We start from the raw sequence: 16,294 nt of genomic DNA, 5'->3' as shown, positions 1-16,294 counted from the left end.
AAGCTTCTTGGACATCTTTGCTTTTCTAACTCTCCGTTTCCATGAGCGGAAATGCATTATTCATGTTTTCCCTATAACACCATCAGCGATATGGAAATGTGATCTGAGATATTAAAAGAACTCCTGCCAGATGAAGATTATTTGAGAACTGCAAATGACACTGGGGGAAATTATAATTTAACCCATTTTCAAGAAAGAGAAGCCAGCAATGCATTTTGTTGGCCTAAATGCTTTAAAAAGGAAGCGTGAACAAAAATATAGAACAGTCTGAAGCCAGAGATCTTATGCAGGAGTCACAGAAGAATAAACTGATTACATAATACATATCTGTGAACACCTTTTCCTACCAGACTGTTTTGTTCTGTCTTGTATTATTGGGTACTTACCTTTTTCTCCTGTGTTGAAAAGATTGCGATCCTACCCTTGCCAAATTACAAAGTCTATAGTCCCTTTTCTCTGACCAAAATGTAGCCATTCTCCTAATTATTCACCACCAAGCCGCTACCTCACACTACCTCTTTGGTCTTTGCCTCTTTGACTAGCTTTTCTTCCAACTTCATCCCCTAGTATTCAAAAAGTGACACAGTTCTTGTCCATTCTTGACCAACTATATAAATTTATAGATGTAAGTTTTTCTTTTAAAAAAATATCATATTGAAAAAAAAGGTAAAATGCTGTATATTTTAGCGAACTATAGACATAGAGAAGAAACCCTAAAATCTAACTTCAAATATTAATGGTAAACAACAAGAAAAAAACACAATTTAAAGCCTTGATTCCTTAAAGGGACAAAAAACACTAAATACACTTTCTAAGCATAGTATTGAGATTATTCCCCACTTCTCTCTCTAGTTACGGGTGCTGTCATGTTGGAATCTATCTTTGACTAAATGCCAGTGCTACAAGGAGATAGGCAGCACACCAAGGCATCCAATAAAATTCAGAGTTTATTGCTGCTTAATACAAAACATACAACTCACGGACATGGGGAGAAAAAGAGGGCGTGTCTTTACGCGTTTTGTGCCATGCACCTATATACCCAGCGCAACCAATGATATTTCTGAGACAGACAACCAATCATGTCTCTGTAACAGGTAACCACCACTGCGCTGCTGCATACAGGAAACAATTTAACAGTGTCATAACATATAAGAAAAATAGCACAAAGATTATAACAAAAATACATATGAAAGCACTAACTGATCAAATCAATAAAATAGTAGATAGACAAAAATGAATAATAAATGCTAGATAGGACAAGGGCTTGATAAATACAAAAAGAATCTCACTGATTACAAAAATTATCTCACTGATTACAAAAGAAAATATTACCGACATTGTAAATACTGATGCAAACAAAAGATACATCAAAGGTGCCTCATTCGAAAGGCTACAAACACTTAAAGGGCCACTGTAAGTAAATATTTTCTATGCCTGTTACTAACTAACTACCCCAAATATGCTTTTTCTCAATAGCATTTCATTAACATCTCTCTACCGTATATCAGAAATCTTGTCTGCAAATTTAATTGTTTTCCACACCTACACCGTGGGTATCCTTTGCTCTGTACCAATCCGTTTACAATACCTAGGTTCCAAAATGGCGCTTTAAACACAAAGTAATTGGTTTAAGTATTTTGAACACTCAGTGCTGAAAATAGTGGGCAGGATAACGTGACAACATCGGCGAATAAAAGATATAACTTTTAGAACGTTATGAAACTTTGTTTTAGAGAAAATATAGGTCAGTAGGTTTTAATTAATGTTTATTAACTTTAATATGTTAGTTGTTTAGCTTAAAAATTATAACAGAAAGTAATCCTTTAAGAATATTTAAAAATATATACAACTTGGTTTATAAATAGACTCCAATTATTATAATGTAACCAACCCGTATAGCCTCTTTGTTGCGTAAGTAGTGCAATGTCAAATAACTGAAAAGTACCTCCCTATAAACAGAGATGTCTAACAAAATCTAGACATTATATAAACTGTCCAGTTAGTAAAGAGTAATACATTAGAAGTGATAACCTACAATTGATTTTAAATATTCCATGCTGTAATTCAAATAATGGCTATCAACATAGATACAGACACAATCATAGTGATATCCCCATAAAATGTAACAGTATAATACTCTCTAATGACATTCCTATTTTCAATGTTCGAATTTAAAGAGACAGAACCAACATTGTATAGAATTTTTCAAAACAATTACATTTATGTGTGTCTAAAAGAGAACAATCCTTTTCTAATGTTTATCTAAGAAATTCTAATAAGAGTAGACACTGCAACGATAAAAATTATAGACAACAAAGAACGATCGGGTACTACATGATAGTTAGTCAACAAAGAAACTGATATCCCATTCTTTGTTTTAACCATTTGGTTCTCTAGTGTTCTACATAAAAATCCAATATAGCTCTTTCTTAGTCAGAATCTTATATTTATTACCACCCCTAGAAGGCACCTTAGCAATAGCAATGACTTTTACATTGAAGTTAGGCATGTGAGTAAAATGAAAGCCATTGAAGTGTCTAGCTATAGTGGAACCCTTGTCATAGTTTTTGACATCTCTCTTATGTTCACCAATTTGTGACCTCAGGCAACGTGACGTTTGACCCAGGTATTGGGCATGGCAAAAGTTGCATTCTAAGAGGTAAACCACGAAAGTGGTACAACAATTAGCATAATGCTCAATCTTAAATGACACTCAGTATGATTGCTGACAAAATTATCACCTCTCGCAATAACTTCACAAGTACCACAATTACGTGAGAGGCATTTAAAGGTACCCTTCTTGTTAAGCCAAACTCCTTTATAATCACTTCTATTGCTTGTAACTAAACTGGGTAATAACTTTTTTGTTAAAGTAGGTGCTTTTTTGGCAACAAATTTAACTTGATCAATATAAGTAGATAAAATATCATCGCCTTTTAAAAATGCCAAATTATGTTTGACAATCTTACATATCTCTTGGTATTGTAAAGAGAATTCTGTAGAATTATGTAAAACTCCCATCACCCCTGAGACTATAACATTTGACAATGGCTTATCCTTTACCTCCTTAAAGGACCAGTCAACACAGTAGATTTGCATAATCAAATAATGCAAGATAACAAGACAATGCAATAGCACTTAGTCTGAACTAAAAATGAGTAGTAGATTTTTTTTCTGACAATTTTAAAAGTTATGTCTTTTTCCACTCCCCCTGTACCATGTGACAGCCATCAGCCAATCACAAATGCATACATGTACCATGTGACAGCCATCAGCCATTCACAAATGCATACACACTTATTCTTGCACATGCTCAGTAGGAGCTGGTGACTCAAAGTTTAAATATAAAAAGACTGTGCATATTTTGTTAATGGAAGTAAATAAGAAAGTTGTTTAAAGTGTCATGCTCTATCTGAATAATGAAAGTTTAATTTTGATTGAGTGTACCTTTAAGAGCCTTTTTAAGTGAGCTTAAAGCATAACCCTTGGCGAATAACCTCTCTGTAAGTTTAACCGCGTGTGCGTCAAATAGTACATCAGAAGAGGCATTCCTCCTTAACCTCAAATACTGACTCTTCGGTATAGACTTATCTAGGTGCTTTGGATGACATGACTTAGCATGGAGAATAGTATTGCCAGAGGTAGGCTTTCTATAAGTATCCGTAATAACCAAATTCTGTTTGGGAGAGCCGCAAAGTTTCAAATCTAGATACTCAACCATAGTTTTATCAAAAATTCCTGTAAACCTAAGACCCAATTAATTGTTGTTCACAAAGCTTAGGAAGTCAAAAACAAATTTAATTTAAAAAATAAATATGAGATCATCCATATACCTCATATAGAGGTGGATATTGTTCTTAAATGCATTGAATATAAGATTCTGACTAAGAAAGAACTATATTGGATTTTATGTTGAACACTAGAGAACCACATGGTTTAACCCCTTAATGACCACAGCACTTTTCCATTTTCTGACCGTTTGGGACCAAGGCTATTTTTACATTTCTGCAGTGTTTGTGTTTAGCTGTAATTTTCCTCTTACTCATTTACTGTACCCACACATATTATATACCGTTTTTCTCGCCATTAAATGGACTTTCTAAAGATACCATTATTTTCATCATATCTTATAATTTACTATAAAAAAAATATAAAATATGAGGAAAAAATGGAAAAAAACACACTTTTCTCCAACATAGGTGTGTCCGGTCCACGGCGTCATCCTTACTTGTGGGATATTCTCCTCCCCAACAGGAAATGGCAAAGAGCCCAGCAAAGCTGGTCACATGATCCCTCCTAGGCTCCGCCTACCCCAGTCATTCTCTTTGCCGTTGTACAGGCAACATCTCCACGGAGATGGCTTAGAGTTTTTTAGTGTTTAACTGTAGTTTTTATTATTCAATCAAGAGTTTGTTATTTTAAAATAGTGCTGGTATGTACTATTTACTCTGAAACAGAAAAGAGATGAAGATTTCTGTTTGTAAGAGGAAAATGATTTTAGCAACCGTTACTAAAATCGATGGCTGTTTCCACACAGGACTGTTGAGAGGAATTAACTTCAGTTGGGGGAAACAGTGAGCAGACTTTTGCTGCTTGAGGTATGACACATTCTAACAAGACCATGTAATGCTGGAAGCTGTCATTTTCCCTATGGGATCCGGTAAGCCATTTTTATTACATAAAGAAAAAAGGGCTTCACAAGGGCTTTTAAGACTGTAGACATTTTCTGGGCTAAAACGATTTATATATAAGCATATTTTATACCCCATAGCCTTGAGGAATTATTTTAATCTTGGGAACTATGTAAAATATCCGGCAGGCACTGTTTTGGAACCCTTATTCTCTAGGGGCTTTCCCTAATCATAGGCAGAGTCTCATTTTCGCGCCTCTATTGCGCACTTGTTTTTGGGAAGCATGACATGCAGATGCATGTGTGAGGAGCTCTGATACATAGATAAGACTTTCTGAAGGCGTCATTTGGTATCGTATTCCCCTTTGGGCTTGGTTGGGTCTCAGCAAAGCAGATACCAGGGACTGTAAAGGGGTTAAATATAAAAACGGCTCCGGTTCCGTTATTTTAAGGGTTAAAGTTTCCAAATTTGGTGTGCAATACTCTTAAGGCTTTAAGACACTGTGGTGAAATTTTGGTGAATTTTGAACAATTCCTTCATACTTTTTCACATTTGCAGTAATAAAGTGTGTTCAGTTTAAAATTTAAAGTGACAGTAACGGTTTTATTTTAAAACGTTTTTTGTACTTTGTTATCAAGTTTATGCCTGTTTAACATGTCTGAACTACCAGATAGACTGTGTTCTGTATGTGGGGAAGCCAAGGTTCCTTCTCATTTAAATAGATGTGATTTATGTGACACAAAATTTAGAGAAAATGATGCCCAAGATGATTCCTCAAGTGAGGGGAGTAAGCATGGTACTGCATCATCCCCTCCTTCGTCTACACCAGTCTTGCCCACTCAGGAGGCCCCTAGTACATCTAGTGCGCCAATACTCCTTACTATGCAACAATTAACGGCTGTAATGGATAATTCTATCAAAAACATTTTAGCCAAAATGCCCACTTATCAGCGAAAGCGCGACTGCTCTGTTTTAGAAAATACTGAAGAGCATGAGGACGCTGATGATATTGGTTCTGAAGTGCCCCTACACCAGTCTGAGGGGGCCAGGGAGGTTTTGTCTGATGGAGAAATTTCAGATTCAGGGAAAATTTCTCAACAAGCTGAACCTGATGTGATTACATTTAAATTTAAATTGGAACATCTCCGCGCTCTGCTTAAGGAGGTGTTATCTACTCTGGATGATTGTGAGAATTTGGTCATTCCAGAGAAATTATGTAAAATGGACAAGTTCCTAGAGGTCCCGGGGCCCCCCGAAGCTTTTCCTATACCCAAGCGGGTGGCGGACATTGTAAATAAAGAATGGGAAAGTCCCGGTATACCTTTCGTCCCTCCCCCCATATTTAAAAAATTGTTTCCTATGGTCGACCCCAGAAAGGACTTATGGCAGACAGTCCCCAAGGTCGAGGGGGCGGTTTCTACTCTAAACAAACGCACCACTATACCCATAGAAGATAGTTGTGCTTTCAAAGATCCTATGGATAAAAAATTAGAAGGTTTGCTTAAAAAGATGTTTGTTCAGCAAGGTTACCTTCTACAACCAATTTCATGCATTGTTCCTGTCACTACAGCAGCGTGTTTCTGGTTCGATGAACTAGAAAAGGCGCTCAATAATAATTCTTCTTCTTATGAGGAGATTATGGACAGAATTCATGCTCTCAAATTGGCTAATTCTTTCACCCTAGACGCCACTTTGCAATTGGCTAGGTTAGCGGCGAAAAATTCTGGTTTTGCTATTGTGGCGCGCAGAGCGCTTTGGCTAAAATCTTGGTCAGCGGATGCGTCTTCCAAGAACAAATTGCTTAACATTCCTTTCAAGGGGAAAACGCTGTTTGGCCCTGACTTGAAAGAGATTATCTCTGATATCACTGGGGGCAAGGGCCACGCCCTTCCTCAGGATAGGTCTTTCAAAGCCAAAAATAAACCTAATTTTCGTCCCTTTCGCAGAAACGGACCAGCCCCAAGTGCTACGTCCTCTAAGCAAGAGGGTAATACTTCTCAAGCCAAGCCAGCCTGGAGGCCAATGCAAGGCTGGAACAAAGGAAAGCAGGCCAAGAAACCTGCCACTGCTACCAAGACAGCATGAGATGTTGGCCCCCGATCCGGGACCGGATCTGGTGGGGGGCAGACTCTCTCTCTTCGCTCAGGCTTGGGCAAGAGATGTTCTGGATCCTTGGGCACTAGAAATAGTCTCCCAAGGTTATCTTCTGGAATTCAAGGGGCTTCCCCCAAGGGGGAGGTTCCACAGGTCTCAATTGTCTTCAGACCACATAAAAAAACAGGCATTCTTACATTGTGTAGAAGACCTGTTAAAAATGGGAGTGATTCATCCTGTTCCATTAGGAGAACAAGGGATGGGGTTCTACTCCAATCTGTTCGTAGTTCCCAAAAAAGAGGGAACATTCAGACCAATCTTAGATCTCAAGATCCTAAACAAGTTTCTCAAGGTTCCATCGTTCAAAATGGAAACCATTCGAACAATTCTTCCTTCCATCCAGGAAGGTCAATTCATGACCACGGTGGATTTAAAGGATGCGTATCTACATATTCCTATCCACAAGGAACATCATCGGTTCCTAAGGTTCGCATTCCTGGACAAGCATTACCAGTTTGTGGCACTTCCGTTCGGATTAGCCACTGCTCCAAGAATTTTCACAAAGGTACTAGGGTCCCTTCTAGCGGTGCTAAGACCAAGGGGCATTGCAGTAGTACCTTACTTGGACGACATTCTGATTCAAGCGTCGTCCCTTCCACAAGCAAAGGCTCACACGGACATTGTCCTGGCCTTTCTCAGATCTCACGGGTGGAAAGTGAACGTAGAAAAAAGTTCGCTATCTCCGTCAACAAGGGTTCCCTTCTTGGGAACAATAATAGACTCCTTAGAAATGAGGAGTTTTCTGACAGAGGCCAGAAAATCAAAACTTCTAAACTCTTGTCAAATATTTCATTCTGTTCCTCTTCCTTCCATAGCGCAGTGCATGGAAGTAATAGGTTTGATGGTAGCGGCAATGGACATAGTTCCTTTTGCGCAAATTCATCTAAGACCATTACAACTGTGCATGCTCAGTCAGTGGAATGGGGACTATACAGACTTGTCTCCGACGATACAAGTAGATCAGAGGACCAGAGATTCACTCCGTTGGTGGCTGTCCCTGGACAACCTGTCACAGGGGATGAGCTTCCGCAGACCAGAGTGGGTCATTGTCACGACCGACGCCAGTCTGGTGGGCTGGGGCGCGGTCTGGGGACCCCTGAAAGCTCAGGGTCTTTGGTCGCGGGAAGAATCTCTTCTCCCGATAAATATTCTGGAACTAAGAGCGATATTCAATGCTCTCAAGGCTTGGCCTCAGCTAGCAAAGGCCAAGTTCATACGGTTTCAATCAGACAACATGACGACTGTTGCGTACGTCAACCATCAGGGGGGAACAAGGAGTTCCCTGGCGATGGAAGAAGTGACCAAAATCATTCAATGGGCGGAGACTCACTCCTGCCACTTGTCTGCAATCCACATCCCAGGAGTGGAAAATTGGGAAGCGGATTTTCTGAGTCGTCAGACATTTCATCCGGGGGAGTGGGAACTCCATCCGGAAATCTTTGCCCAAATTACTCAATTGTGGGGCATTCCAGACATGGATCTGATGGCCTCTCGTCAGAACTTCAAGGTTCCTTGCTACGGGTCCAGATCCAGGGATCCCAAGGCGACTCTAGTAGATGCACTAGTAGCACCTTGGACCTTCAAACTAGCTTATGTATTCCCGCCGTTTCCCCTCATCCCCAGGCTGGTAGCCAGGATCAATCAGGAGAGGGCATCGGTGATCTTGATAGCTCCTGCGTGGCCACGCAGGACTTGGTATGCAGACCTGGTGAATATGTCATCGGCTCCACCATGGAAGCTACCTTTGAGACGAGACCTTCTTGTTCAAGGTCCGTTCGAACATCCGAATCTGGTCTCACTCCAACTGACTGCTTGGAGATTGAACGCTTGATCTTATCAAAGCGAGGGTTCTCAGATTCTGTCATTGATACTCTGGTTCAGGCCAGAAAGCCTGTAACTAGAAAAATCTACCACAAAATATGGAAAAAATATATCTGTTGGTGTGAATCTAAAGGATTCCCTTGGGACAAGGTAAAAATTCCTAAGATTCTATCCTTTCTTCAAGAAGGTTTGGAGAAAGGATTATCTGCATGTTCTTTGAAGGGACAGATTTCTGCCTTGTCTGTGTTACTTCACAAAAAGCTGGCAGCTGTGCCAGATGTTCAAGCCTTTGTTCAGGCTCTGGTTAGAATCAAGCCTGTTTACAAACCTTTGACTCCTCCTTGGAGTCTCAATTTAGTTCTTTCAGTTCTTCAGGGGGTTCCGTTTGAACCCTTACATTCCGTTGATATTAAGTTATTATCTTGGAAAGTTTTGTTTTTGGTTGCAATTTCTTCTGCTAGAAGAGTTTCAGAATTATCTGCTCTGCAGTGTTCTCCTCCTTATCTGGTGTTCCATGCAGATAAGGTGGTTTTACGTACTAAACCTGGTTTTCTTACGAAAGTTGTTTCTAACAAAAACATTAACCAGGAGATAGTCGTGCCTTCTTTGTGTCCGAATCCAGTTTCAAAGAAGGAACGTTTGTTGCACAATTTGGATGTAGTTCGTGCTCTAAAATTCTATTTAGATGCTACAAAGGATTTTAGACAAACATCTTCTTTGTTTGTTGTTTATTCTGGTAAAAGGAGAGGTCAAAAAGCAACTTCTACCTCTCTCTCTTTTTGGATTAAAAGCATCATCAGATTGGCTTACGAGACTGCCGGACGGCAGCCTCCTGAAAGAATCACAGCTCATTCCACTAGGGCTGTGGCTTCCACATGGGCCTTCAAGAACGAGGCTTCTGTTGATCAGATATGTAAGGCAGCGACTTGGTCTTCACTGCACACTTTTACTAAATTTTACAAATTTGATACTTTTGCTTCTTCTGAGGCTATTTTTGGGAGAAAGGTTTTGCAAGCCGTGGTGCCTTCCATCTAGGTGACCTGATTTGCTCCCTCCCTTCATCCGTGTCCTAAAGCTTTGGTATTGGTTCCCACAAGTAAGGATGACGCCGTGGACCGGACACACCTATGTTGGAGAAAACAGAATTTATGTTTACCTGATAAATTACTTTCTCCAACGGTGTGTCCGGTCCACGGCCCGCCCTGGTTTTTTAATCAGGTCTGATAATTTATTTTCTTTAACTACAGTCACCACGGTATCATATGATTTCTCCTATGCAAATATTCCTCCTTTACGTCGGTCGAATGACTGGGGTAGGCGGAGCCTAGGAGGGATCATGTGACCAGCTTTGCTGGGCTCTTTGCCATTTCCTGTTGGGGAGGAGAATATCCCACAAGTAAGGATGACGCCGTGGACCGGACACACCGTTGGAGAAAGTAATTTATCAGGTAAACATAAATTCTGTTTTTCTAACTTTGACCCCCAAAATCTGTTACACATCTGCAACCACCAAAAAACACTCATGCTAAATAGTTTCCAAATTTTGTCCTGAGTTTAGAAATACCCAATGTTTACATCTTCTTTGCTTTTTTTGTAAGTTATAGGGCCATAAATACAAGTAGCACTTTGCTATTTCCAAACCACTTTTTTTCAAACTTAGCGCTAGTTACATTGGAACACTGATATCTTCCAGGAATCCCTGAATATCCCTTGACATGTATATATTTTTTTTTAGAAGACATCCCAAAGTATTGATCTAGGCCCATTTTGGTATATTTCATGCCACCATTTCACCGCCAAATGCGATCAAATAAAAAAAATTGTTCACTTTTTCACACATTTTGTTACAAACTTTAGGTTTCTCACTGAATTTATTTACAAACAGCTCGTGCAATTATGGCACAAATGGTTGTAAATGCTTCTCTGCAATCCCCTTTTTTCATAAATAGCAGACATATATGGATTTGGTGTTGCTTTTTGGTAATTAGAAGGCCGCTAAATGCCACTGCGCACCACACGTGTATTATGCCCAGCAATGAAGGGGTTAATTAGGGAGCATGTAGGGAGCTTGTAGGGTTAATTTTAGCTTTATTGTAGTGTAGTAGACAACCCTAAGTATTGATCTAGGCCCATTTTGGTATATTTCATGCCACCATTTCAACGCCAAATGCGATTAAATAAAAAAAAAAGTAAAATTTTTCACAATTTTAGGTTTTTCACTGAAATCATTTACAAACAGCTTGTGCAATTATGGCACAAATGGTTGTAAATGCTTCTCTGGGATCCCCTTTGTTGAGAAATAGCAGACATATATGGCTTTGGCGTTGCTTTTTGGTAATTAGAAGGCCGCTAAATGCCGCTGCGCATCACACGTGTATTATGGCTAGCAGTGAAGGGGTTAATTAGGTAGCATGTAGGGAGCTTGCAGGGTTAATTTTAGCTTTAGTGTAGAGATCAGCCTCCCACCTGACACATTACACCCCCTGATCCCTCCCAAACAGCTCTCTTCCCTCCCCCACCCCACAATTGTCCCCGCCATGTTAAGTACTGGCAGAAAGTCTGCCAGTACTAAAAAAAAAAGCTATCCTTGATAAAACATAAATAAAAAAAAATGCATATTTACATATGCTGCTCTGGAGGATCCCCCCTTAGCCCCCAACCTCCCTGATACCCCCCAAACAGCTCTTTACCCATCCCCCTCTAACTTATTAGTAGCCATCTTTGGTACTGGCAGCTGTCTGCCAGTACCCAGTTTATAGTAAAACATTGTTTTATTATTTTTTTTAAATAATTTTCTGTAGTGTAGCTTGCCCCCCCCCCAAAAGACCAACCCACCACCCCTCCCAGATCTCTTAGATCGATATATATATATATATTTGGCAATCACTGCCACTTTTCCCCCATAAATGTTCTGTAGTGTAGCGGTTCCCACCCGCTTCCTACCCCCCCCGCGCACGCGCGCACACCCTGGTGCACGCGCGCGCACCCGGCGTTCCCGCCCACGATCCCGCCCCCCGCCACATCATACGGCCCATCGATGGCCGCCCACCCGCCTCCCAGACTGGCTCCCACCCACCAACGAAACCGGCCATCGATGTCCGGTACAGAGAGGGCCACAGAGTGGCTCTCTCTGCATCGGATGGCCAAGGGGGGTTATTGCAGGATGCCTCGATGTTGAGGCATCACTGCAATAACCGGAAAGCAGCTGGAAGCGAGCAGGATCGCTTCCAGCTGCTTTCCAGACCAAGGACGTACGCCACACGTCCTCGGTCATTAAGTGTATTTTTTTAGAGGACGTGTGGCGTACGTCCTTGGTCGTTAAGGGGTTAAACAAAGAATGGGATATCAGTTTCTTTGTTGACCAACTATCATGTAGTACCCGATCGTTCTTTGTTGTCTATAATTTTTACTGCTATAGTGTCTACTCTTATTTAGAATTTCTTAGATACACATTAGAATAGGATTGTTCTCTTTTAGACACACATAAATGTAATTGTTTTGAAAAATTCTATACAATGTTGGTTCTGTCTCTTTAAATTCAAACATTGAAAATAGGAATGTCATTAGAGAGTATTATACTGTTACATTTTATGGGGATATCGCTTTGATTGTGTCTGTAACTATGTTGATAGCCATTATTTGAATTACAGCATGGAATATTTAAAATCAATTGTGGGTTATCACTTCTAATGTATTACTCTTTACTAACTGGACAGTTTATATAATGTCTAGATTTTGTTAGACATCTCTGTTTATAGGGAGGTAATTATCAGTTATTTGACACTGCACTACTTGTGCAACAAAGAGGCTATACGGGTTGGTTACATTATAATAATTGGAGTCTATTTATAAACCAAGTTTTAAATATTTTTAAATATTTTTAAGTGTTTGTAGCCTTTCAAATGTAGCACCTTTGATGTATCTTTTGTTTGCGTCGGTATTTGCGATGTCATTCAATTTTTTCAAAGTCGGTAATATTTTCTTTTGTAATCAGTGAGATTCTTTTTGTATTTATCAAGCCCTTGTCCTATCTAGTATTTATTATTAATTTTTGTCTATCTACTATTTTATTGATTTGATCAGTTAGTGCTTTCATATGTATTTTTTGTTAGAATCTTTGTGCTATTTTTCTTATATGTTATGACACTGTTAAATTGGTGGTGGTGGTGGTGGTTACCTGTTACGAAGACATGATTGGTTGTCTGTCTCAGGAATACCATTGGTTGCGCTGGTTATATAGGTGTTGTTGTATGATCCTAGCATTTACTTATGACTAAGTGCCGTGCCGCACGGCACCAAATGCGTAAGGACACGCCCCCTTTTCCTCCCCATGTCCGTGAGTTGTATGTTTTGTATTCAGCTGCAATAAACTCTGAATTTTATTTGATGCCTTGGTGTGCTGCCTATCTCCTTGTTCTATTGAATCCTGTTGTGGGCACACTCAGCTCTGCCTTCTGATTTGCACCTTGTTACCTGACTTCTATGGATGTTTCAATGTCTGACACGCTGCCCTGAGCGTCTGTGACTGGGAATCAGCTGCCGTTTGTGCTATGCCTGCAGCTGCACTTCCTTTCTCCCCTTTCTTTTAAATTCCAGTGCTGTTTGCACATGTGCAGCAATTCTCCTTCAGAATTTAAATGTATGTTGTTGCAAGTATTCCTGCAGCCAGTCCTAGGCTTGCCATGTGTCAAGTATTTAACTGGACATTCCAGTATTTCAGCAGGCTGTCCAGTAAAACCAACACACAAATACTGGGGGTCACAACTTTGTAGTTCTGTTGTTAAAGGGACATTATACACTCATTTTTTCTTTGCATAAATGTTTTGTAGATGATCTATTTATAAAGCCCATAAAGTTTTTTTTTTTTTTAAATAATGTATAGTTTTGCTTATTTTTAAATAACATTGTTCCAATTTTCAGACTCCTAACCAAGCCCCAAAGTTTTATGAGAATACCGTCAGCTACCTTCTCCAGCTTGCTCCTGTTTGTGTAAAGGGTCTTTTCATATGCAAAAGAAGGGGGGTGTCTTATTTCCCACTTGCAGTGGGCTTTCCAGCTACCTTTTCAACAGAGCTAAACTGAGAGCTTCTAAGTACGTTTTTAAACAGTTTTATACTGGATTTTTATATCGGTATCTGTGCATCTTATTCTTTATAGTAGTGTCTATTACATGCAGTTATATGAAAATGAGTGTATACTGTCCCTTTAATGTCAGCTAAAGAGGTAAATTTATTGATTTTTATGTTACTGGCAGCCAATGGGGTGTAATGACTGCTTAAATGTGAAAAATATATAAATGGTGGAGTCAAGGGTGGCACCTAGGATATTGGGGGCCACTGTGTGACTATCTACCACCAGTGACCAGTCACCTACAGGGTGTCCAGTATTTTTGGATAAAACAGCTAGCAACCATGACCAGTCCAGAGTTGATACAAGCATAGTACATTTGAGTGTGCGTTTGAAAGACAGTAGAAAGTGCAGGAGGCAACAGTAGCTACTCTGCATGGTAAGTACCCCCTAAAGGCTTAATAAAGGAAATTACCTTTACATTTTGCAACATTGCTGATAGCTTTATAACAATTTAATGGTCTGTTGCAATTATTCAAAGGGTTTGTAAATAGTCTACAAACAACATAAGTGATCAGTAAAACATTAAAGAACATATTTATATTATGACTTTTTAGGAATAATTCACTGTAAAAAACTGTATATAGTAAAAAGAAAATTAGGGGTGAAACTCTTACACACGTTTTAAAGACCATTAAATACAGTAGAATTGCATAATAAAAAGACAAAAGCATTTTTTTTAAATTGTTTAGAAGGAAAGCATTGTTTTTAATTATATTAATATACATTATAACCTTATATATAGGTTTCAGAAATGTATTTTTTTCACTTCTTCTGTATCTATTTCAAGGGTTGATTTAGACGGAAACCTCAGAAAATGACAACTTACTGGCAGTAGACAATAAATTATACCTTGTAATACAGTGGCAAGTAGCTTTTAGAACATCCCAGAGAAAGTAAAAGGCCTTGCTATTAAAGGGATTTACCATTGGAACAAATAAAGGGGCCTTTCAGTCATAAAGTATAGAATATATATTTGTTTGAAGTGTTGGCCAAGCTGAGCGCCTCAGGCAGCCCACGGCAGAACGCTATTTTGCTGAAAGGCGACGTTTTCACCTCTTAACCAATAGCCGTGCGGGCTATCTGGCTTGGCGCCAGTTGGTGCGCACGGCTATTTGCTAAGAGATGGAAACGCCACCTCTCAGCAGAATGGCGTTTTGCCGTGAGCTGCCTGAGGAGCTCAGTGCAGTGAACGCTTGAAACAATTAAAGTTTTAGCATGAAGTATTTTATACCTCATGAATGAAGGTCCCCTTTATTTCTTCCAATGGTAAATCCTAGTGTTTCACAAACGCTAGGATTTACCATCACTTTAGTAACTCTGAAATTTGTCAGAATAAAAATCTACTACTCATTTGAAATTCAAAGTTCCATTTTCCTACCCCCTGCATTATGTTACAGCCATCAGCCAATCGTAGAATGCATATTTGTATATACTATGAACTCTTGCATATGGTGCATCAAAGTGTGCACATAAAAAGATTGTGTACATTTTGATAATGGAAGTGAATTGGAAAGTAGTTTACAATTGCATGCTCTATCTTAATCATAAAAGCTTTGTTTGGACTTTTTAGTGTTCTTTTAAATGTTTACAAATGTATTGCTCAGAGGTTGTATTAGTACATGTTTTTAATCTGAGTGGCTTAAAGTATACATCTGTTAATCTTAATAAAACTTTTTTTGTTATATATATTCAGGGCTTTTTTTGTGGGGGTACTCACTGGTAATGAGTACCCCCACCTCTGCCGTCTCATAACAGGTAATATTTGTAATCAATGTAAATACTCTAGTTTTCACAAGAGGGGGGCTGCAAAATATATCAAGCAAAGTAAATAACATTGTCCCTTTGCTTTCCTCAAAGTTACTGAGCACAATATATCCATCAATAATCAGGGAGTACCGGCCCCTTTTTTCTTACAAAAAAAGCACTGTGTTTATTTTTTTAATGATCCAAAGATGGACACAATGCAATTAGGGTACAGGTGCAAACCTTCCTTCAGATTTACAATGGTCTCAAGTAGGCCATGATCAAAACTGTTAAGACCATTAAGATTTATTTTAGAAAATTGGCCAAAATGTGCCAACTTCTTGGATAACTTGTATGTAACATGAGAAAGGACATAGGACTACTAAGTCTACAAGATCCTGAACAGCTATTTCATCCTGTTGTAAGGAAAAATAAAAAAATATTGGAGCCTCCCTGGACTTGCTTTGTAGAGGTTCTTGGAAGACTTGCACTGAAACATACAAGAGATGACTGCCCATCCCCAGTATATATTCTATAAAAAAATAGATCTCATTCTCTGTCCCCTTTAAGCAGTATAGGCTTGCTATGGAGACAATTAACATCCACAATAAACTCTTCATGACAGGCAAATAAATAATCGATAAATGGCTGTGATCATAGAGATTAATCTTTACAGCTGTAGAATGGATTCTCCAAAAGAACAAGTAATCAGACTCCATAAAATCTACATTGTCAGGGTTTAACTAAACTTAGATAGTTTTAGTTTGAGTTGGTTTACAAGACATTACTAAAGCAATGCTCACAGGCTCCAATAA

General features: G+C 39.2%; 1 protein-coding gene across 1 annotated transcript in view; it reads left to right on the top strand.

Moving 5' to 3' along the window:
• MLLT3 (MLLT3 super elongation complex subunit) overlaps positions 1–16,294 on the top strand; it is a 424,921-nt gene that overhangs the window by 96,258 nt on the left and 312,369 nt on the right. The gene's annotated exons all lie outside the window — the stretch shown is intronic.

Source organism: Bombina bombina, chromosome 2 (genome assembly GCF_027579735.1).
Source record: "Bombina bombina isolate aBomBom1 chromosome 2, aBomBom1.pri, whole genome shotgun sequence".
Taxonomy (NCBI): domain Eukaryota; kingdom Metazoa; phylum Chordata; class Amphibia; order Anura; family Bombinatoridae; genus Bombina; species Bombina bombina.
This window is presented reverse-complemented; position numbering and strand designations above follow the sequence as displayed.